Raw genomic sequence first — 23522 nt, 5'->3', positions numbered from 1 at the left:
CCCTTCCTCCTGCTCCCAGGAAACCTGATAGGTACTACAGAGTCCCTGACTCTCTCAAATTCCTTTTCAAAAATCCTTCTGCTGACCCAGAGGTCATCTCCCAAAGACCTAAAGGAATTAAAGCAACCTTAGCTAAGAATCCCACCCCCTCAGACAGGGATTCCCGAGCTTTAGACAGATGGGGTAAAAAAAAGAAAAAGTATACACCTCTGCAACTCTTGCTATTAGAGCACTAAACTGTCAGTTCCACATGCTGAAATATCAGCAGCATACCATGGAACTCCTCAAACAAAAAAATATCTTCTTTTCCTGCTTGTACAGAAAATAAAGAATTACAAGAGCTTATGCATTCTGCAAGCCAAGTTACTAAGCACACCTTGCAATGTGGCTTTGATGCCCTAAAAGCATCTTGCAGGGCAGCAGTCACTGGTTCTGTCCTTAGAAGGCATGCTTGGCTTAAGTAACAGACCTTGCCAGACCATGTCAAATCAAAATTATTGGAAGCACCATTGAACAAAGAAAATTTGTTTGATACCGAGGCAGAAGAGGTCTTAAAAAAGATGGAAGAAAAGGCTAAATCTATGCAGACAGTTAAAGACTTTTTACAGGTCCACCCTCCAAGGTTCAGTAGGCATTGCCCCTCCAAGTACTGGTCCTTTCTGCCCCCCTCCAGGCCAGCTCAGCCAAGACCCAGGGGAAGCAGAGCCCCCAGACAGCAGTCCCAGGGAATACAGAGATCTAAGCAATGGAGTTCCTCCTCTTCAAAAACAGGAAGTGCTGAGCCACCCCGTTATGGTAAGAACTCATAATGACTTTACACCTCCACCCCTTACCTCTGCCCACCTGCTTGTGCCCCTAGGGGGAAAACTCTCCTTCCATGCAAACAACTGGGCCTCTATTAACAATGACTGATAGGTCGTCAACATAGTGTCCCAGGGATACACATTTTATTTCCACACTCTGCCAACCCCAAAAGCGTTCCCAGATTTTCCTCCAAACCAGTGGGCAGAGGCCAAAAAGCAAGTCTATTCCCTGCTCTCCATGAGGGCAGTACAGCATGTTCCTGCAGACCAGATAGGCCAAGGTTTCTATTCCAGACTTTTCCTGGTACCCAGAAAAGAGGGCACCTGGCAACTAATACTCAATCTGTCCATTCTAAACACCTTTCTGGTGATACCAAAATTCAAAATGCTCACCCTCCAGTAGCTTCTTCTTATGCTTTCCAAGGATGCTTGGTTAGCCACTCTAGACCTAAAAGAGGTCTATCTACACATCCCAATCAGGGAATCTTGCAGGAAATATCTACATTTCAGGGCAAGAACTATGCACTTTCAGTTCTCTGCACTTCCTTTTGGCTTATCCACTTCTCCCAGAGTTTTCACAAAATGCCTGGCTCCAGCCATTGCTTTTTGCAGACAAAGAAATATTCAAATGTACCCCTACTTAGACAATTGCCTGATTCAGGCAGACAGTCAGGAAAAGCTGTTACAGCACCTGACCTTTGTAAAGGACCTACTGACCTCCCTGGGGTATACTATCAATGAAAAGAAATCAAAACTAGTCCCCACACAAAAAAATTGTATTCCTGGGAGCAAGCCTGGACACAACATCCGAGATGGCATTCCTTACTCCAGAAAAACAAGCCTACCTGACAGGCTACTTCTGTTAGTTAGCCACCAGAACCCAGTTATCAGCAAGGAAAATCCTGCAAGCTCTAGGGTTCATGGCCTCCTGCATTCTACTCATTCCATATGCCAGACTGCATATGAGGAAACTACAGTGGTACCTAAAAAGCCTTTGGTGTTAACACTCTCAAGACCTGGAAACTATCATACCTATCATACCCTGTCTAAGGAAAGATTTTCTTTGGTGGCCAGCAGCATGCAACCACAAGGGGCTTCCCTTCTCATAACCCCATGCCGCCCAGACCTTCACCACAGATGCATCAGACTATGCCTGGGGTGCACACCTGGACGGCAGGTGCATTCAGGGCCACTGGAGCCCAAATCAAATACATCTGCACATCAACCAAAAAGAGATGTCAGCTGTTCAGCATGCCCTGACAGCTTTCAGACCCCTATTCTCCCCGGGGCCTCTAGAGATCAAAACAGCAATACCATAGTGATGTGGTATATCAACAATTAGGGAGGGTCTCAGTCTTATCCTCTCTGCAGGCTCACTATGACCCTTTGGCACACAGCCACAGCCATGCAGATACACCTGCTAGCACAATTCCTGCCAGGCTCCCTAAACTCCCTGGCAGACAACTTAAGCAGAAACCTGCTAGACCCACACAAGTGGCAGCTAGACCACAGAACCTTCAACCTTGTAACCTAGAAATGGGGCACCCCGAAGATGGACCTCTTTGCCTCCCACTCCAATCATCAGCATATTCTGCACCAGGGGACATCACAGCAAGGCCTGGAAAGTGGATGCTCTAGCCTTCCAATGGATAAACCTCTCGATCTATGCATTTCCCCCTCTACCACTCATTTCAAGGGTACTGCACCTACCTCAGATCCCAACACTCCTGACCCAGAAGAATGGAGAATTCATGCATCCACAATTGCAGACCCTGAACCTGGCAGCCTGGCTTATTCCCTGACGTGTCCTCCAGCTGCCAGCCTAAGCAAACAATTCCTGGATGTTATACGTGAGGCCAGATGCCCCAGCACTTCATAATCCTATGCTGACAAGTGGAAAAGGTTTTGCACCTGGATCCAGGCTAAGGGAGCCAAAACAGCACAGCCTTCCCTACCTCTCATCATGGATTACCTAGCAGACCTACTACACAGGGGGTCTATCCTTCTCTTCTATTACAATTCATGGCTCTGCCATCTCTGCTCATTACAGCACAGAGCTGCCTCTCTTCTCAAACCCTCTCATCAAACAGTTCATAAGAGGGGCTAACAACTTAAGGCCACCCAGAAGAGCTCCTACCCCAGCTTGGGACCTTAAGTTTGTGTTGGAAAAGCTCACCCTACCCCCCTTTAAGCCTGCAGCTTCAGCAGAGTTAAAATTCCTCTCTTGGAAAACAGCCTTGCTTCTGGCCATCACTTCAGCTAGAAGAGTTTCAGAGCTACAAGCACTCATGGCTGTAGAGCCCTTCATCATTTTCCATGCTGACAGGGTCTCCCTCAGGAGTAACCCATCCTTCATGCCTAAAGTGGTGTCCAGTGTGGCTCTCAACCAATCCATTCATTTGCCCACCTTTTTCCCTAACCCACAAAACAAGGGGGAAAGGATTCTGCACTCTCTAGATGTGCACAGACAGCTCAGTTTCTGTCTGGATAGGACTAAATCATTTAGAAAAACTGACCAGTTTCTAGTCAGCTTCGCAGCAGGGGCAGAGGGCAAGGCCATATCCAAACAAATAATCTCCAAATGGATAGCACACTGCACCAATTTCTGCTACAAACAGCATGGGAAACCGCCCCCAAAGGGGATCAGGATGCATTCCACCAGGGCATCCTCCACCTGTGCAGCTTTTCTCAGGGGGGTCCCCACCAGGGACATCCTGAAGGCTGCAACATGGACTTCTGTTCATACCTTCACCAAGCATTACCACCTGCCGATCTTCTCCAAATCCAGGGCAGGCTTTGCCACCACAGTCTTGCAGTGCATCCTAACCAGCTCCCAGTCTTCTTGGCTGCCTCCACCCTTTTCTTCAACTTTGGGAATCAACCCAAGTGTGATGACTACAACAGTGAAACATGAAGAACGTAGTACAGTTGTATACAGATGTTCGAGTGTATTCACTGTTGCAGTCCTGGATGTTCTTCGTGTTTCACTGTTGCAGTCATTACATTTGGGTAATCTGCTGGCAGGTTGCCCTCAGTCAGCCTGATTAACAAAGTCTTGGGTCCTGCGTCGGTTGCTGTCCTTTCTTCCATGACATCAGGTCGTCAGGGGTATAAAACATGCAGCTGATGCCATTACACCAGTCTTTCTTGCTGTGCAGTGCCCGAAGTAGAAGCAGTTTGCAAGTGCCGGTCGGCCGACTCGTGAAATTTTCGTTTTCGAGTTTCAGAACTGAAGTCTTCAACTAAAAAGCTAAGTACCCTGTTGGGGAAACTTTTTCTTGCTCCTTACCGATGTCAGTAAAAGTTAATTGCATTACTTGTGGGAAGCAAATACCTCATAAGGATTTTCATTTGTACTGTATTCCTTGCCTAGGCCCTGACCACAACGTACCTTGCTGTAAGTTTTGTGCTAAATTTAATCAAGGCACTATCAAACGTCGGTATATTTTTACTTCTAAATATTTTGGCTCATGATTTAATTATCCAGAAATGTCGTCAGTTAGCAATCCGACTACTGGAATACCTAAAAAACGCAAAGAAAAAGACAGAGACAGGCCGTTGAGGTCCAAAACTGACGACGATGCTTCTCCTAAGCCAGTCGCCAGTTCGCCTGTACTCAGTGAGGCGCTTTCACAGCCCCTGATAGCCGCTACTTCTGATTCACAGGCCTCTACTGAGACCCATTCGGAGTCTGGTATGCCGCAAGATGCTTCAATTATGGAACCCACAGATGTCTCTATCTTAGATGGGTCTGGAGCCGCTGTGCAGGCACCGGCTTCTGAAGGTGTTTTCAGGCCTACAGATTTGTATATTAGACCAACGCCATCTTCAAAACTAAGGCCAAAATCAAAATCTATGTCTAAAAAAACCGACACCTGGGCCACATGTGCAAGCCCCTATGCCTAAAAAACAGATGATCAAAATGGGTGAAGATTTAATTACTCTGATTAGGGATAGCCACCCCTCCCCCCCTTCTAAGAGGCCTAGGCAAGACATTGGTTATGATTTTTCTGAACAGGATTCTATTTCTTCTGACTCTTCTAATGAACAAGATGTGTCTATACAAACTTATGAGGACTCTGATGCAGAAGATTCCATTCCTTCTGCTTCTCCCCCCGAGGATTTTTCTTTTGGGGAAACTTTACATACTTTAAGAGAGCATTTCCACTGGGAAAGTCAGGATTTCTCTGAATTTAAAAAGAGACTTAGGGATTTTCTTCTTCTTCCTCAGCATAGGCCTTTGGCTATACCTCCTGTTCTAGACATTGTTGATGATGTTTTTTTCAGAATCTAGTATGGCTCCTGATTCTCTGCCTCCGGCTCCTTGTAAGCCAGACAGATAATACAGGGTTCCTGACTCCCACAAATTCCTTTTCAAAAATCCTATTGCAGATCCGGAAACCGTTTTTCAGGGTCCCAAGGGCATTAAGGCCTCTACTGCTAAAAATCCTACTCCTTCTGATAGAGATTCCAGGGCACTGGATAGATGGGGTAAGAATGTTTTCTGCAACTTTGGCAATCAGGGCTTTAAACTGTCAATTTCATATGCTTAAATATCAACAGCATATCATGGGACTGCTTTAACAGAAAATGATGTTAATTTCTGACTGTGTGGAAAATAAAGATTTACAGGATTTATTGCATTCAGCTGAACAAGTTGGAAAACATACTTTGCAATGTGGTTTTGATTCTTTGGAGGCCTTTTGCAGGGCTGCTGTAACTGGGTCTGTGCTAAGAAGGCATGCTTGGCTCAAAGAGCAAACTTTTCCTGATCATGTTAAAGCAAAATTGTTGGATGCTCCTTTACAACAGGACCGTCTCTTTGGTAGTAAGGCTGAAGAAGTTTTAAAAAAGATGGAAGATAAAGCTAAATCTATGCAAACTGTGAAATATTTCTTACAAGTGCAACCTCCAAGATTTAGTAGGCACTGGCCTACTAAAAACTGGTCCTTTCCAGTTCCTTCGAGAGCCACTCAAGTCAAACCCAGGCATTCCAAAGGCTCCAGGTTTCAGTCACAAGGGACTTTTAGAACAAAACAATGGGGTGCCTCCTCCTCTAAATCTGGAAACAACAAGGCACCTCCCTATGATAAGCAGTCTCAATGACTTTCCTTTACACTTACCAAGCACTTACCTTTTGGCTGCCCCTTTGGGGGGAAAACTGGCACTTCATGCAAGAAACTGGCAAGTTATAACCCAGGACAAATGGGTTTTAAATATAGTATCCCAGGGATACAGATTTCATTTCCACACATTGCCAATCCCAAACGGATGTCCAGACCTGCCCCCAAATCAGTGGGCAGAGGTCCAGAAACAAGTACTGTCCCTCATGAACATGGTGGCTATTCAACCGGTACCAGAAGAGGAAAAGGGACAAGGTTTCTATTCAAGACTTTTCCTGGTACCCAGAAAGGTCAAATCATGGTGTCCAATTCTGGACTTATCTACCCTAAACACATTTCTGGACATTCCAAAATTCAGGATGCTGACTCTTCAACAGTTACTTCCTATGCTGGGCAAGGATGCCTGGTTGTTAACTCTAGACTTAAAAAAGGCATACCTGCATATCCCAATCAGGGAGTCTTGCAGAAGATACCTCCGTTTCAAAGCAGGCTGCTTGCATTACCAGTTCTCTGCACTGCCCTTTGGCTTATCTACTGTGCCCAGGGTCTTCACAAAGTGCCTGGCTCCAGTAATTGCATTTTGCAGACAAAGAAATATTCAAATTTATCCATATCTGAACGATTGTCTAATTCAGGCAGAAAACAGGGACATTCTTCTAAAACATCTGGCATTTGTAAAAAGGGTTCTAACTTGTCTAGGGTACACTATAAATGAAAAGAAATCACAACTGGTACCCTCTCAAAAAATTACATTCCTGGGTGCAAGCTTGAATACAACTGCCCAGATGGCTTACCTTACACCAGAAAAGCAAATTCATTTGGTAACTTACTTCAAACAGGTGGCCACAAAAACCCTGCTATTTGCAAGACAAATTCTGCAAGCCTTGGGGTTCATGGCCTCCTGCATTCTTCTAATTCCATATGCAAGACTGCATATGAGGAAACTTCAGTGGTACTTTAAAAGTTTATGGCGTCAACACTGTCACAGCCTGGAAACAATGATTCCTATCATACCTTGCCTGCAACTAGAGTTCCTATGGTGGGCAGAGGCCTGCCACCAAAACAAGGGACTGCTATTCACTCCACCCACTGCTGACCAAACTCTTATCTACAAACGCATCAGACTATGTTTGGGGGGCTCATCTGGCAGGGAAGTGCATTCAGGGCAAATGGAGCCCAAATCAAATGCACCTTCATATCAATCAAAAAGAGATGCTAGCTGTACAGAATGCACTGACAGCCTTCATCCAGGACAATTAATGATAAAGACAGACAACACCAGTTATGTGGTACATAAACAAGCAAGGGGGTACACACTCCTACCCCCTTTGCAGACTAACCATGGCATTGTGGAACATGGCCTTGACCTATCAAATACAGCTACAAGCTCAATTCCTGTCAGGAAAGCTGAATACTCTGGCAGACGAACTAAGCAGAAATCTCATGGATCCACACAAATGGAAACTGGAACCACGGATTTTCAACATGTTGACACGCAAATGGGGGCGTTCAGACATAAATCTTTTTGCCTCACCCCAGAACTATCAGTTGGACAAATTCTGCACAAGAATTCATCACAAAAAAGCCTGTAAAGTGGATGCTCTGTCATTTAGCTGAAAAAGCCTATCAGTCTATGCTTTTCCTCCTCTGCCTCTGCTCTCCAAAGTTCTACTAAAAGTCAAACAGGACAAACCAAAAATGATTTTGAATACTCCAGACTGGCCTTGCCAACACTGGTACCCACTCCTGCGCAATGTGTCACACCTTCCACCGTGGCACCTGCCTCAGACACCTTACTTACTGTCTCAGCAGAACAACCAAATTCTGCACACACCGCTCCAAACTTTGAATCTTGCAGCGTGGCTGATCACCTAAATTCACCCTTAGCATCCCTCAGCAAACCTGTGATGGATGCCATTTTAGAGGCAAGAAGGCCTAGTATTAGAAAATCTTATGCTGACAAATGGAAAAGATTTTGTGCCTGGAGTCAATCACGAGGGATTAAGCACAGCAGTGCCCAATATTCCTCAGATTTTACAATACTTAACTGAGATGCTTCACAAGGGCCTGTCCTTTTCTTCCATAAAAATCCATGCCTCAGCCATTTCAGCTCATTACAACACAGAGCCTCCCCTCTTCTCTCATCCTCTGCTAAAGCAGTATCTCAGAGGGGCCAAAAACTTAAGACCACCCAGGAGAGCTCCATCCCCTGCCTGGGACCTCAACTTTATATTGGAAAAACTTACTCTTCCTCCTTTCGAGCCAGCTGCTACTGCAGACTTAAATTTTCTCTCTTGGAAAACAGCTTTCCTTTTAGCAGTCACTTCAGCTAGAAGGATTTCCGAATTACAGGCTCTTATGGCAGTGGAGCCTTTCATTATTTTTCATGCGGACAGGGTGTCTCTCAGGACCAATCCATCCTTCATGCCTAAGGTGGTATCCAGTGTGGCTCTTAATCAAACCATTCATTTGCCAACTTTCTTTCCCAATCCACAGAACAAGGGGGAGTGGATTCTGCATTCATTGGATGTACACAGACAGCTTAGATTTTACTTAAACAGGACAAAATATCTAAGAAAATCTGATCAACTACTGGTGGCATTTGCTACAGGGGCAGAGGGAAAGGCTATTTCAAAGCAGACTATTTCCAAATGGATAAGCCATTGTATTTGTTTCTGCTATATGCACCATGGTAAAACTGTCCCCCAGGGGATCAGATCTCATTCCACCAGGGCTGCATCTACTTCTACAGCCTTTCTCAAAGGTGTTCCTACCAGAGACATTCTAGAAGCTGCTACCTGGAACTCATTTCATACGTTCACCAAACATTACCATTTACCTTTCTTCTCTAAATCCAGAGCCAGCTTTGCCACTGCTGTCTTGCAGGGCCTTATAGCTGGTCCTAATGCTGTATAAATCCATCCTCCCAACCATAGTTTTGGGAATCTACCTAAATGTAATGACTGCAACAGTGAAACACGAAGAACATAGTACAGTTGTGTACACTTACCATAAATGTAGATGTTCGAGTGTATTCACTGTTGCAGTCCTGGTTACCCTCCCTCCAACCCCCTGATTTTTCTCTTTTATACTTTCCTTTACTATGCTTAAAAGCCTTTTTGGTGTATTTGCTTTAGTTTGGAGATATATGTTTTTGTGTTTTTAATTACTTAAATATTTGGTTCCCCATTTGGGGGCACCTGACATCTGGGGCAAGAAAAACTGATGTAATGCCGTCGGGGGTATAAAACATGCAGCCGATGCCATTACATCAGTCATGGAAGAAGGGACAGCAACCGACGCAGGACCCAAGACTTTGTTAATCAGGCCGACTGTGGGCAACCTGCCAGCAGATTACCCAAATGTAATGACTGAAACAGTGAATACACTCGAACATCTACATTTATGGTAAGTGTACACAACTGTACTTTTCCCACCCTCCATCCCCCTTGTCTCTCTCTCTCTGGTATTTACTTACTACTGGTGGTGTTCTTCCACCATAACCTAGCTCCCTATTTGGGGGCTCCTGACAGTTGGGGCAAGAAAAACAGATGTAATGGCGTCAGCTGCCTGATTTTATACCACTGACGACCTGACGTCAGTCCTGGAGTGACAGCAACCGACGCAGAAATACTTAGCCTCTGGTATTCAGGCCGACTGAGGGCTACCCCTGGCAGGATAACCCAAGTGTGATGACTGCAACAGTGAATACACTCGAACATCTACATTTATGGTAAGTGTACACGACTGTACTTTTCTGATTCTGTGCTGCAGAAATTATCAAAAAGTGTGATGGAAGAGGTAAGCTGATGCACGGAAAAGATTTTTCAGCCCTCCTTTTCCAGATTTTCTAAGAGATTCTCTAATCTCTCATCCAATTTTGGCAATAAAATAAAATAAAATGGACAGTCTCAGTAAAAAGCTGGTGAACAGACATTTAAAATAAATGGAGTGTTCCAAAAATAATTCAGGACCTCTTCACATAAAAAAAAAAAAAATCAAGGACAGTCCAACAAATCATGATGACTGTTTAAGGGACCTTGTCCCCCCCTCCTCTTTTCCTTTCCAGAAAGTCTGACTCTCCACTTTTCTCTTTGGCAATAGATAGTCCCAGACAAAAGGGTTCTGAAGATCATTTGTCAAGATTACCGATGGCAGTGGGAGGAAATCCTTCCTTTCAGGAGTAATTCCTCTTTTACCTGACGAGACTCCTTTATTTCTCCCCCATCCTTCATCACATGCTGTCCCAGGGAATGATAGAACCAGTTCCATTTTCCTAGGTAGGGAAATGTTTTTATTTAAGGGTGTTTTTAATGCCAGAGAAAGAAGATGCTTGAAGACATGTTCTGGATATTTCTTTCTAAAGCTGTATGGGATATTGCCCAAGTTCAGAATCCTGTCATTTCACAACCTTTAACCTCTTCTTCCTCGTTTAAGTTTCCTGGTAACACTAGATTTAAAAGTTTCTTATCATCACATCCCTGCTCATTCAGACGTAGGTGTTTTTTATGGTTCTGTGTGTCTGCATCACATTATCAGTTCTGTACCTTACCCTTTGGACTATCCACTGTTCCAGAAATGTTCACAAAGTGTCTGGCTCTAGATATAGCTCACTGCATGCTGCAGAGTGTCCACATTTTTCCATTTTTAGACTACTTGCTTACCTTTGCAGAGTCTTTTTCAAAATGTCAGAAATCTCACACAAGCTTGGATTCCAGGAGAGCATCCAAAAGTCTTTTTTGACTTCATAACATAGGATTGTGTTCCTGATGTGACAGCTAGACACCTCAGTTCAAAGACCTTTTCTTCCCCAGGAAAAATAGATCTAGATATAGAGCTTTTCCTAAGGGTTTCACTCAAACTTTGGTCACTGTGACGAATACCTCAGGATTTTGTGTCTCATGGCATATGTGATTCTCATGAGACTCCACTTGAGAAAGATACAGTGGTGTCTGAAGTCCGATTGGTTCCAGCGCCACCATTCTTCATCTTTTCAAATCCCAGTTCTGGGGATTATTAGAAGAGAAATCACTTTGTGGAGACAGAAGATGTCCCTAAATCCAGGTCCCCCCTTCTTCTTCCCTGCACCCAAAGCAGTCAGTCACCATGGATGGCTCAGCCTTTGCTTGAGGAGCATTTCAGGAGGGATAAAAGTGAAAGGTGTGTGGGACACTAAAACAGACACAGAAACATAAATATTAAAAATATGCTTGCTCTGATCAAGGCAGTCAACTTTCTGAATCATCTTTGGTCCCCAGGACTTTTTTGAGTTGTTACAGAAGTACTACAGTCATTTGGTACATCACCAAGGAAGGTGAAACCAGATCGTACCCCGTTTGCAGACTAACCATGTTAACTTGGGATGTAACTTCACAGCATAATTTTACTCTGGACTTATTCTGTATTCTGCCAAAGTAAAACTATGTAGCACACAAGCTGAGCCGGACAAGTGAAGACCCTCATGAATGGAAACTAGATCAAGTGATCTTCCAAGATTTGACTCATCTGTGAGGAGTTCCTCAAGCAGACTTATTTGCCTCCTGTCTGAACAGTCAGCTGGCAAGCGTCTGCTCCAGGCCTGCAAGTAAGAAAGCAAGGAAGGTATATGGCTTTCCTTTCCTTGGACCAGAATGTTCCTGTATGCTTTTCCATCCTTTCTACTGATATCCAGGTTAATTCTGAAGATTAAAAAGGAATCCTCAAGATCATTCTAGTGACTGCCTTCTGGCCTAAGCAACAGTAGAGCTGATGCTGTCATTTTCATTCCTCAACTGATGGGTGTCAGATCCAACCTCGGATCTAGCTCAGTCTCTTTTGCCATTTTCATTGATCCAGCTCTTGAGTTCCTCCCTTTACTCATAATGCCCTATCATCCTAGTATACCCCAGATATCATTTGTCACCATATTGTTTAGATGTAGATCTTCTGGTGTCCAGCTTCACGGTGGAAACTAGGTTTTTTCATAATATACTGTGAATTTTTTTCTTTAATTTATTCTATTGATCTTTATCACTCTTCCTCCCATAATTTTTTTCTTATAGTTTTAGGGATTCTCTGTGTTAGCATACCCCTTTTCTTTTCGACCTTCCTATCTGTTAAAATGTAGTCTTTAAGTACTATTGCTGGTACCCTTTCCTCCTCCCCTGCTTCCTTTTCCTACCTCATACAGGGTATTTTTCAGTATCATTGTTGGTACATTAACCTTTGTAGTTATTAAAAAAAAATACTTTTCTTTTCTCTGAGTCAGCAAGATGTCCGACAAGCCTACAGGTTTCAAAATTGCACTTTGTGTGTATAAGATCCCCAATTCTGATGCCCAGAGGGAGTGCATATACTGCCTGGGCACTGCCTATTTGACACCCAATGTCTTACTTGTGTGTGATTTATTATAGGGCATTGAGTGATAGAAGAAATACACTAGTTTTGAGGGGTCTGTTGCTTTCTTCCTTATCTGATAGGGTCCAAATCCCTAATAAGAAGTCTGATAAAGGGAGGCCTGACTCGGCTCTGAAACAAAAGACTCAAGGAAGTGGTCCCCCAACTTTTCTCCCAGATCGGCACCGACAGTTGAACCTCTTACCAAAATATCAAAGCAGTCTGATCCAACCTCCTCGGATCCTAGCTCATCCAAGGCTAAGCTGCCTCAGATCCGGTCTCCACACTTCACTCCAGAACCAGTATCTCCCAACACCATTCCCCTTTCCTACAGGAAATACCAAGGAGACTGTCCAGACCACCTTCAACCAGCTCCCCCCTTAGGTCCTCCAGGAGCTTACCAAAACAGAGATGAATAGAATGATGAGGAAGTTCCTCAGAGCTCAGAACCAGATAGGGTGATCCCTGCTCCATCTACCATTGGACCGGTGAGCCTGCCTTCCACCCAGCCTCAAGTGATATCTCTTTCTCCCAACAGACCTGTGGATTCAGAGCCCTGAGATCTGAGATCTTTGAGTGTCCTCGTCAAATCTGAACACAGGTCATTCTTCCTGTCAGACCATGTTCCTAAGTCACCCAGTTCCGAAACTTTTTGAGCAGGATGACTTTGAGAGCCGAAGCGTCATAGCCGGCTCCGGTGGGTTTGTGTTGACTCCAAAGCTGTCAGAGCCATCCTTACTTCTTGGATCATTTGCATTGGACAGCTCAGGCCAGACTCCCTCCTTGAGACAGGGGTCTTTGGGGATTCAGGGTTAAACAACACAGATTGCTTCAGCTCCTGTACAGCTGGCTGCTGTTTCCCCTGGACTTTCTGCCTTTGTGGTAGTTGGGAGGGCATTTTTTTTACTGAAATGGGTCTCTCGATCCCACTTGTGTTCCACCATCATATTTGAGCTCTAAGCCTCTCAGATCTATAGAACTAGGACAGCCAACCCAATCAAGCCTTCAATCAGTCCTTCCTCAGGACTCTCTGATCACTTCCAGTACCTCAGCAAACCATCCCACTGATGAGGTCTCTAGGAAAAGAACTTGTAAAAGGAGACACCTAGATTCCCCACAGGAATCTTTCACCAAGGATACCGACTTTGATGAAGGGGAGGGGATCCTCCAGATCTCCACCTGATGTCTCCTTTGGAGAGATTCTGGAACTTCTCAAGCAAAATGGAGGCTTTTGGGTCTGGCACAGCTACATCGTGGGTGGTATCACCTGCTGATGAGTTGACAGACCTAGTCTCACCCCCATGCATAGAAGGTGCTGGATACCACAGAACCTGTCCCAAAGTGACCAGATAAATTCTTAGCTCCTCTGAAGGACAGAGCCCACTGGAGCAAGGGAGTCCCTGTAGATGACATGGTTATGGTGGAAACCACTAAAAAAGAGCTTGCGGAGCAGAGCTCATTTGTCCATCCCACTAACAGGGAGTCTAGGTCCATGGACAGATTTGGCAAGAGCATTTATGCCTTAGTGACCTTTCCCCTGCATCAGCAAATTATCTGGTGCACTTTACCAGGTTACAAAGAGATTTGACCAAAGACCTCTCCAAATCTCTTTCTAGGTCCATGTCTATGGAAGACCAAAAGAAAGATTCTTCACAACTGGCTACCCTTCAGTCCATTTCCAATGCATCCATGAGGCTATTTCACCCTATTTAGGGTACTTCAAGGTTACTGGGCTTGGGCATAGCCATTAAGACACATGCCTAGATACAGCTGTGCGATTTTGGGGTGCCCTTAAAGTCTTCGATCATCAGTGCTCCGTTTAATGGATCATCCTTATTCAACCCCAAAGTGAAGGAAATGCTCTCCAGGAGTGAGCAAGATGGAATGACCTTGTCTGCCATTGGGATCTGTCTTTCTACCTCTCAGAGATCCTTCTCTCGGAATCAACAAGGAGGTATGAAGATGTGGCTTCATAAGTCCGAAAAGCCTTTCCAGGACTGATGAGTAGACAGTTCTACCAAGGGCAGAGGGGGGAATCTAATGGAAGATGCCACCCTTGCAGCAGAGGTGGCCCCCAGGACCAAAGTTTCAGGGATACATTCTCAGATAAACTTTACCAGCACTCCTGAAAGTTTGCCTGGCTGCTGTACTCTGTAGGCAGTCAGGGGACATTGTCTCTGCACCCGGAAGTCTGGGCATCCATGACAACAGATACTTGGATGCAGAAGATTATATCCAGAGGTCAGTTCACACTATTTTCCTAAATCTTCCCATAAAAATCAAAAAGATTCCTGATGTTCCACCCAGTCAGAGGAAGATATCAGCCTTGGAAATATAAAAGCTGCTAGAAAAAAAAGAGTCATCAAGAAAGTCCCCAGACAAGTTAAGATCTGGAACCTCCTCAAGATTCTTTTTAGTGCCAAAAAAAAGATGGGACTTGAGACCCATCCTGGATCTCAGCTAAACCTCTGTGTGAAGTATTTAAAGCTCCAGATGGTTATGGTTCAGTTCATTTTACCCCTGCTTCGAAAGTATATTTAGATGTGCTCAACAGATCTGTAGGATGCGTACTATCACATCAAAATAAACAGACACTCCAGAAGATATCTATGCTTTTGGCAGGGGAGCCAGTCCTTATCAATTCAGAGCACTGCTTTTTGGCCTCACCACAGTCCCCAGGGTGTTCAGCAAATTCATGCTGGTGGTAGCAGCTTACTTGAGACTGCTGGGATTCCAGGTATTTCTGTATCTTGATGACTGGCTCCTGACTGCTCCAACTAGGTAGCTACTTATACAGGCAAGAGGATTCTTGCTCCAGTTATGCCACCATCTGGGCATCATAGTCAACTTTAACAAGTTACAACTCTCACCTATATAGCATCTGGAGTTCATAGGTGTCCATCTAGACATGGTCAATCAGATAGAGTCACTCCTCCTACAAGAGTACAAACTCTCAGATACCATATCATGCAAGTGATCTCACATTCTTCTCCTCCAGCATGATTAGCCTTGCAAGCTTTAGGATCCATGGCAGCAGTAATAACTGTGGTTCCATTAGCCAGATTTATGTGGATTCTGCAGTGGATTCTTTCAGTACAGTGGGTCTGTTCTTCAGCAGCATTTGTACACTCCAGTCAGGATCACACGTTTGAAAGGAACACCTGCTTTGTTAGGTTTGTTCAAATGAAGATGTATAGGGCCGTCCATTTTTTCTCCCTCTACCATTAGCCACAGTGACCGTGGAAGCCTCCCAAATTGGGTGAGGGGGCATTTCTTGGGAAGGATAGTGTAAGATACATGGCCCCTAGAAGAAGCCGATTTGCACATCATTGTCCTGGAAATTAGAACAGTCTTCCAAGCAGTGCAGGCCTTTTAAGCTGCTTTCCCCTTTGGGATGTAGGTGATTTAAGCTGACAGTATGTCTATGGTCTGGTACATCAACAAATGAACCAGATCTTATGTTCTGTGTTGAGAGGCAGTGAGACTGTGGCAGTTGGCAATCTCTTCCAGTTACTTTCTCATAGCAACGCACATACTGGGAAAAGCCAAAGCATTTGCAGACAAACTAAGCAGGTCCATTTTGATGGCTCACAAGTGGTCTCTGTGTTAAGGATGCAGAGGCATTTTCTGTTAAGGGGCGATTTATGCTGTGATCTTTTCTCTTCTCCCCAGAACTACAAGTGCAGTATAATCTTCGCTTTGAGTCCACCACTGGGGGAGTCACTGAGAGATGTAACTCTGGTCTCCTCTATGCTTATCCTCCATTACCTCTAATCCCCAAATTTCTACAGAAAGCATTCCGGTTGATGAGCACGGTTATCCTCACTGCACCTTTTTGGCTTTATCAAGTTTGGTTTCCCTTACTATGGCCTCATCTCCTGTATCCACCTTTGATACTGGACCCAAATGCAGACCTCCTCTCTCAGCCATCAGGAATGAAACATCTAGATATCAACAGACTCAGGTTGATTGCATGGTTTCAGTGATGGCTAGACAGTCTAGGCTTTCTTCCTCAGTCTGCTGTACTCTCTTATCTTCTCAAATGGTCTCTAGTAGGAAAATTTACAAAAGTAAATGAAAGAAATTTTCTATCGCGGCCCTCCAGAGTGACCTGGATCCTTTTTCTGCTCCAATCTCCATAGTTCTTGAATTTCTAGCCTCCATTGTTGACAGTGGGGTGAGTTATTTGACTATCAAGGTTCAGTTGGCAGCTATTTCTAATTTTCATTCAGGTGAAAATCACTCTTCTTTGACTTCTTCAAAGTTGTGCAAAGCTTTTCTTAAAGGCACCTTTCTACTCAGGCCTCCATTCAGAGATCCTACTCCTCTGTGGGATTTGACTATCATGCTACAAGCTCTGACTCAATCTGCATTTGAACCATTGGCAAAGACGGACCTTAAATTCTTATCCTGAAAAATGATATCTCTGGTCAACACCCTTTCTTCAGATCTCCCCAATTTAATTTTTAATGAGGCTAGGGTTTCCCTTGACATGAACCCATCTTTTTCACTTAAGGTGGCTTCTGAATCCAACTTTAATCAGATTATCAGTCTACCTGTATTCTTCCCAAAAATTTCAAATAAGGATGAGTACATGCCACATCTTTTGGACATGCACTGGCAACTTACATTTTATCTTCACAGATCAAAAATTTCAGGAAAACTGTCCAAATATTTCTATCTTTTTCCAGTAACAAACTGTGAAAAACAGTGTCTAAAGTGACTCAGGCTAAATGGCTGACTGATTGTATAGCCTTTGTTTACAAAGAAAGAGGGTTATCTTTGCCTAAGCAACCCAAAACACATTCTACAAGGTATGCAGTCACTTCAACTGCGTTTTAGTCAAAAATGTCTATAGATGATGTTTGCGCCACTGCCACATGGTGCAATGCTCATACTTTTATTGCTCATTAGAAGTTAGATTTGCTTTCCAGGAATAAGGCAGCATTTGGTTCCACTGTACTCCAGAATATCATTCCATGAGAACCACCTATTGTTTACCTAGCTGGGAACTCTGTCCCATCAGTTGAGGAATGAATGAAAATGACAACATCAGATACAAAACTTGCGTACTCATCATAATGATGCATCTGTGTTGTTCATTTTCATTCTTTGTCAACTTCCCACCCTCCATTCCCCTTCCCTTTCTTCTGGTGAGACTTAAGGGATGTTCCTTTGAGAAGCTGATTGCTCCCTGTTTGAGCTCCAGCCTCATTTTCTATGCCTCTGCTGTCCTTTTTGTATCAGTTTGGTTTCATGCATATATTATTTAGGACAGCAAACATGATTTGAGGTATGCTAGGACTATAGGGCATTATGGATAAAGGGAAGAGCTTGAGAGTTGGCTCCGTGAATCTGGTAAAAGTGGCCAAGACAGATCCGAGACCCATCAGATGAAGAGGAATTAAAATGGACAAGACAGGTGCATTGTTATGGTGAGTACATAACTATTGTTTCTCCCTTTTATGAAAGACAGCATCAGTTACCACAAGCTTCATCAAAGAATGGATCTAGTTGCACAAGCTCAGTGGTGTTTGACACCCTGACCCCAATCAATGTCAGCTCCCTACCTCTATGATAGTCTTAATTCCCTTTAGTCACCCATTTACCGAGTATGTGCAGTAGGTACTAATGGAGGCAAGAAAATCTACTACTAGAAAATTATATGTTTGCAAACGGAAAATATTTTCTAATTGGTGCCAACAATATAACCAGCATTCATTCAGTGGTAGTTGTCCTCAAGTTTTACATATTTGTGTAAGTTAAGTATTATCGTATTGTCTTTCTTATTCCTCCATCAAGTTTCATTTCAACATATCTTTCATGAATCATCCTCTTCCAGTGCATATTCATGTGAAAATGTTTTTGAAAGGGATTTTTCATAGAGGCCTCCAGGAAAACTGGTGGACCCCTCATTGGAATCTTAAATGTGAAGTTGTTCTATCTCGCTTTTCATTCTTACTGATGGGTTCGGAGCTGATTCTCAGCTCTGACGTGGCCTAATGCAAAAGCTCGAGGTCTTCAACCAGCTCGAGGCCTACTCCATATCCCATGATGCACTGGTGCTTCCCCCAGACCTCGTTTGCCACTGCAACGGATCGGGAGTGATTCACCAGCTCAGGCCAGTGAATTTCAAATTTTTTTTCAAATATTTAGCTCGTATATATTCTGTTTGGATTTTGTTAACTTGTTGTAATTTGCGTTATTGCTAATACTTATATACTCTTTAGGTATCTTTCTTCCCTATTTCCTTGTAGCCGTTTTTTTCTTTTCAGGTCTTGTAAACCTCCCTATTCCCTTAGCTGTTAGTCTGATAACCTCGTGTGAGAATATATATATATATATATATATATATATATATATATATATATATATATATATTTTGTGTGACAGTTTAAAAATATATACAAATAGTTATTTGTTTAGCTAGCCTATTTGACTTAGCTGTGTGGTTTGTTATGGATTTATCCGAGTGTGAAAATATATATATCTTTTTCTTAGAGTGTGTTAGCTTATATATAGTTAGATATATACGTTTTTTGGTTCATTAGCCTGTTTGAATTAGAAGGCTAATTTTCATTTGGCTGAAGCTCATTGTTGTTTTGAGAGCTTTCTGTGTGTTGCTGTATAGGAGAGTGTGTTGCCATTAAAATGTCATAGGACAAGGATAAAGAGGCTAAACAGTCCAAGTCAAGATTTAAGAAATGTCCTAAGTGTGGACAGAAAATGTCCAATACAGATGGGCACACGGAGTGTGTCTATTGTTTGGGTGTGTTGCACCTTCAGGAGACTTATTCCATCTGCCACTCATTTAGTTCACGTGTTTTGTATGAGAGAAGGAACAAACTAGTGGTTAGAGGTTTAATAAAGTCCTCCTTTCAGGAAAAATTGGATGAAGGTCAGTCCAGTCATTCCAAATCCTCAAGAAAGTCTTCTACTACTGGGTCTTCGGAGCCAGCAAAATCTCCCAGTACATGTAAGTCTGACAAACAACTTTGGTGCCACTAACCTCAGAGCTGACAGTTGTCACTGTAAGGAGCCGGTCCCCAGTATTGGAACCGGTAACTCCAATACTGGGGGACGGAGGAGGGAGGAGGTGGCCTAATGGTAGGTGTGTTTGCCTACAAAACACAGGTGCAGGTTTGAGTCTCACAATAATTAATTGGCTAGGCTTAAAATATTTCCGCAGGGGCAGTAGTAGAGTACTAACCTATGAACCTATGAATATTAAAATCACCAGTACTACAATCTGTAGCATCATCGGCCCCATCTTCTTGGTCCTGAAGGAGCTTGCTGACATGGACGTGGATCGTGTGGTGCAGAAGCTACTTCAGACACCGGCGTTAGCCAAACCTTTGTCGGCTCTGATCCCTCGAGCCTCGGAACCGAACCCCCCCCCCGCTACTTCTATTCCTCCTCCGATCCAATTTGAGGTTTCAGAGCCGGAGTGCTCAGAGCTGATGATAGTGAAGCCATTGGTACTGATGCCTGCTCCAGGACTTTTGTATCCGATATCTCAGACTACTTCGGTGCCGACCGAGGAGTCTATGGGCAGAGACTCGCCGGTTGTGTCCAGGTAGGATAGTCAAACTGATATTTTGGGTCCGACTTTGCCTCTTGGGGCTTCGGTGCAGATGAGTTTGGCGCTTACCTCTGGCTCGGAGCCCACTGATCTGAAGTAGTTACTTCATTTGCTCTGCAACCTGTGGGTATCGGATCCGACCTCGGATCTGAGCCGGCAGCTTTCCAAGCTACAAGATTCGAGCTCCTAGCTCCTCCCCATACCCATAATCCCCTGCTATGTGCTGTATTTCCTCAGATCGTTTTTTGCCGCGGCTGAAGCAGCTACCTTTGAAGAGCTCCTTGGCTATTGGTGAGATCGAAGCTTTTTTGTGATTTTTTGGGATAAAATTTCTTATTTTATTTTTCTTGTTGAGAGAGTGTGTAGTTCCCTGGTGTAGTTAGAATATATTTTTTGTTTATCTCTAACTAGTTAATTGTAGTTTCCCGTGTATCACCCTCCCCCCCATTAGTGTTTGGGTGTGTTTTGTGTGAGTGGTGTCATGGTGGAAGGCCTAAAGCAGTTTTCTCAAAATGTACTGAGTGTGGCCATAAACTTTCACCGGCGGATGGCCACACTCAGTGCGTTTTATGCTTGGGGGCGGCCCACTTATCATGGCCTGCACAATCTGTGCGGCCTTTAACCCTCGAGCTCTCAGGGACAGGAAGAACAAGCTGATCCTGGCGGGCTTGTTGCCTCAGGAATCGGCTTCTTCTTCCTCTCCCTCTCAGGCGCAGGCTGCCTCGGCAGCCCCCGTGCCTTCTGTGCCCCCGACTCAACCTGGGACTCAAACTCCCTCTTTGGTTTTGAGTTCGGGGGACTCTGGTACCTCTTCTTCTAAGGAGAAGAGGCACAAGGACAAGGGACATGGGTCTCACAAAAGGCGGGCTGAGACTCAACCCTCAGCCCCGCCATCTAAGCTGGCTAAGTCTCCCTCGAGGGTCTCCGGATCCTCCCCCTCTCGGCTCCGTTCCCCTTGCTTTTCGCTGGAGCCGGAGGAGGAGTATTGGTCTCCCTCGAGGTCGTCGAGGCGGCCCTCCCGGCCCGCCTCGATGACTTCTTCAAGGTCCACCAGAGGCCTCACCGAAGCGGACATGGATCGGATGATGCGCCGATTCATCCAGACCCAGATGCAGAAGGGGGTGCTGTTGCCTCCCCCCCCTCTGGGGGGGAGTGCAGCCCCCATGTTTGCTCCAATCACTCCTTCTCCGACCCGCTTTCGGGTCTCAGAGTCATCGGATCCAGGCCCTTTCAGAGCCGGGGATTCGTCGGCGCCAGTAGCTCCGGTCACTTCGATGCCGACTGTGCCTTCGAGTTTGTCGGATCCGAGCTCTCTGGGCCGAGGGCTGAGCGTCGGATCAGGGGGAGCTGGTGTGTCTTCGGCTCCGTTGGGTTCGGAGCACACCTTTCTCTCGGCTCCGGCTGCATCGGCTCCGACCCTGATCCCTACCTTGGAGCCAAGGAGTTTGCTCTCAGAGCCTGGCGAGAGTAGTTCTCCTTCGGCTTTTGAGGTAGTGGAGAGGGTACTGTCGAGGACCTCCAGGTCCCCGGTTCGGGCTTCAGATCCTCCCGTACCCCCGCTGCAGTGGGTCTATCCTCCATCATCCGACCATCGGAACAGCCTGCTCAAGCCCTCCAGTTGGTTCCCTTGGAGGAACAGGGCCCTGTTGATGAGCCCTCTTCAGATAGTCCCACCGAGGAGGTCCCTCATAAACGTTGGTGCAAGAGGAGGCACCTGGACTCCCCTGAGTCCATCACCACCGACACGGATTTAGATGATGGGGAAGGTTCCCCAAGGTCACCCCCCGAGGATGTCTCCTTTGGAGACATCATGGAAATGTTGCGTATTAGAGGGGGGGTGGTCTGCCCAAAAACCTTCCGTGGATGAATCTGTGTTCTGGAGGCGTTTGAGGCAGGCCCTTCTACCTCCTGGGTGTCCCCTCCGGCTGACACCCTGGTAGACCTAATTAGTACCAGGGCGTGGAAGGAGCTCGACACAGTGGAGCCTATCCCGAAAAGACCCGACAAGATCCTTAGTCCCCCAGTGGATAGACAGTCTTGGGCCAAGGGATCTCCCGTGGATGCCATGTTGGTGGCGGCCACCACCAAGAGGGAACTCACGCAGGAGAGTTCTTCAGTTCACCCACAGGATAAGGAATCTCGAGCGCTGGACCGCATTGGGAAGCGGATGTTTGCTTCAGCGCCCTTTTCGATAAGGGTGCTGAACTATATGGCACATACCATTAGGCTACAGCGAGACTTGATTAAAGAATACGCAGCAGCCCCCCCGGGAGTCCATGTCGGTCGAGGACAAGAAAGGTTTCTCGACTCGTATGGCCACTCTGAAATCCATTTCTAACACGTCCATGCGGCTACTCTCCCATGCTACGGAGGGAGCCGCTAGGGCCAGCGGAGCCGGGGTCATCTTGCGACGTCACTCCTGGCTCCGTCTTTGCAATTTCGCGGACCCCTTCAAGGCGTCCTTCGCGAATGCGCCCTTTGACGGGTCTTTGCTCTTCAGCTAGACCGTTCGCGAGACGTTGGTCCAAAGCGAGAAGGACGGGAAGACGCTGTCTGCCGTCGGAGTCCGCTTCTCTAATCCCCAACGATCCTTTTCAAGGAATCAGAGGGGACAAAAGAAGCTGTAGTTCCGTAAGTCTCAGCAATCCCATCCAGCTTTGGACCCCTCGTCCTCTAGAGGCAGAGGAGGACAAGGTGGACGCCGGCCCAGAGGCAGAGGGGGACAGCTTAACTTCGGGTCGAGGGAACCTTTCTCGGACAGACCCGCGCAGCAGCCCTGAGGGCTTACCCGTCTGTCCCTCTCTAGAGGCAGTCGGGGGGCGGTTGTCGGAGCATCTGTCAAATTGGGAGTCCATTACGACAGATCGATGGGTGCTCCGTATCATATCCAGAGGTTATTCCATCCCCTTCATAAACCCACCCCCCAAGACCAGACGCCTCCCCGATGTTCCACCCGATCAGAGGGAGGCAGCGGCTTCAGAGGTCCTGAAGTTGCTAGAAAAAAGAGCCATCCAGCCCGTCCCCCCAGACCAGTCCGGATTGGGCTATTACTCCAGGTTCTTTTTGGTGTCAAAAAAGACGGGGGACCTAAGACCCATACTAGACCTTTCCGCTTTGAACCTGTTCATTCCCAAGGAAAAATTCCGGATGGTCACCCTCCAATCAATTCTACCCCTCCTGCGGCAGAATGACTGGATGTGCTCTATAGACCTCAAGGATGCGTACTACCACATATTGATGGACAGACGATCCAGAAGGTTTCTCCGCTTCCGGCTGGGAGCCAGTCATTATCAGTTCAGGGTTCTTCTGTTCGGCCTCACCTCAGCCCCCAGGGTGTTCACCAAAGTTATGGCAGTGGTTGCAGTCCACCTGAGACTTCAGGGCATTCAGGTCTTTCCGTACCTAGACGACTGGCTCCTTACCACCACCAACAGGCATCAACTCTGCGTGGCAAGAGATTATGCTCTGACCCTTGTCCAGAGCTTAGGCATCTCAGTGAACCTACAGAAGTCCTTTCTTTGCCCCGTGCAAGTCCTGGAGTTCATAGGGGCCAAGTTAGATACCCGCATTTCTCGTGCTATGCTAACTGCGGACAGGCTGAGCAGCTTGTCATTTCAGGTATTAACCCTTCTTCAGAGT

At 45.6% G+C, this 23522-nt stretch overlaps 1 protein-coding gene across 1 annotated transcript in view; it reads left to right on the top strand.

Annotated features, from left to right (window-relative positions):
• The window catches only part of IFIH1 (interferon induced with helicase C domain 1), a 2457004-nt gene that overhangs the window by 941709 nt on the left and 1491773 nt on the right, over positions 1 to 23522 (top strand). The gene's annotated exons all lie outside the window — the stretch shown is intronic.

Source organism: Protopterus annectens, chromosome 6.part0 (genome assembly GCF_019279795.1).
Source record: "Protopterus annectens isolate FY-2018-M chromosome 6.part0, PAN1.0, whole genome shotgun sequence".
NCBI lineage: Eukaryota > Metazoa > Chordata > Ceratodontiformes > Protopteridae > Protopterus > Protopterus annectens.
Note: the sequence above shows the minus strand (reverse complement) of the source record. Positions and strands in the feature narration are given on the sequence as shown.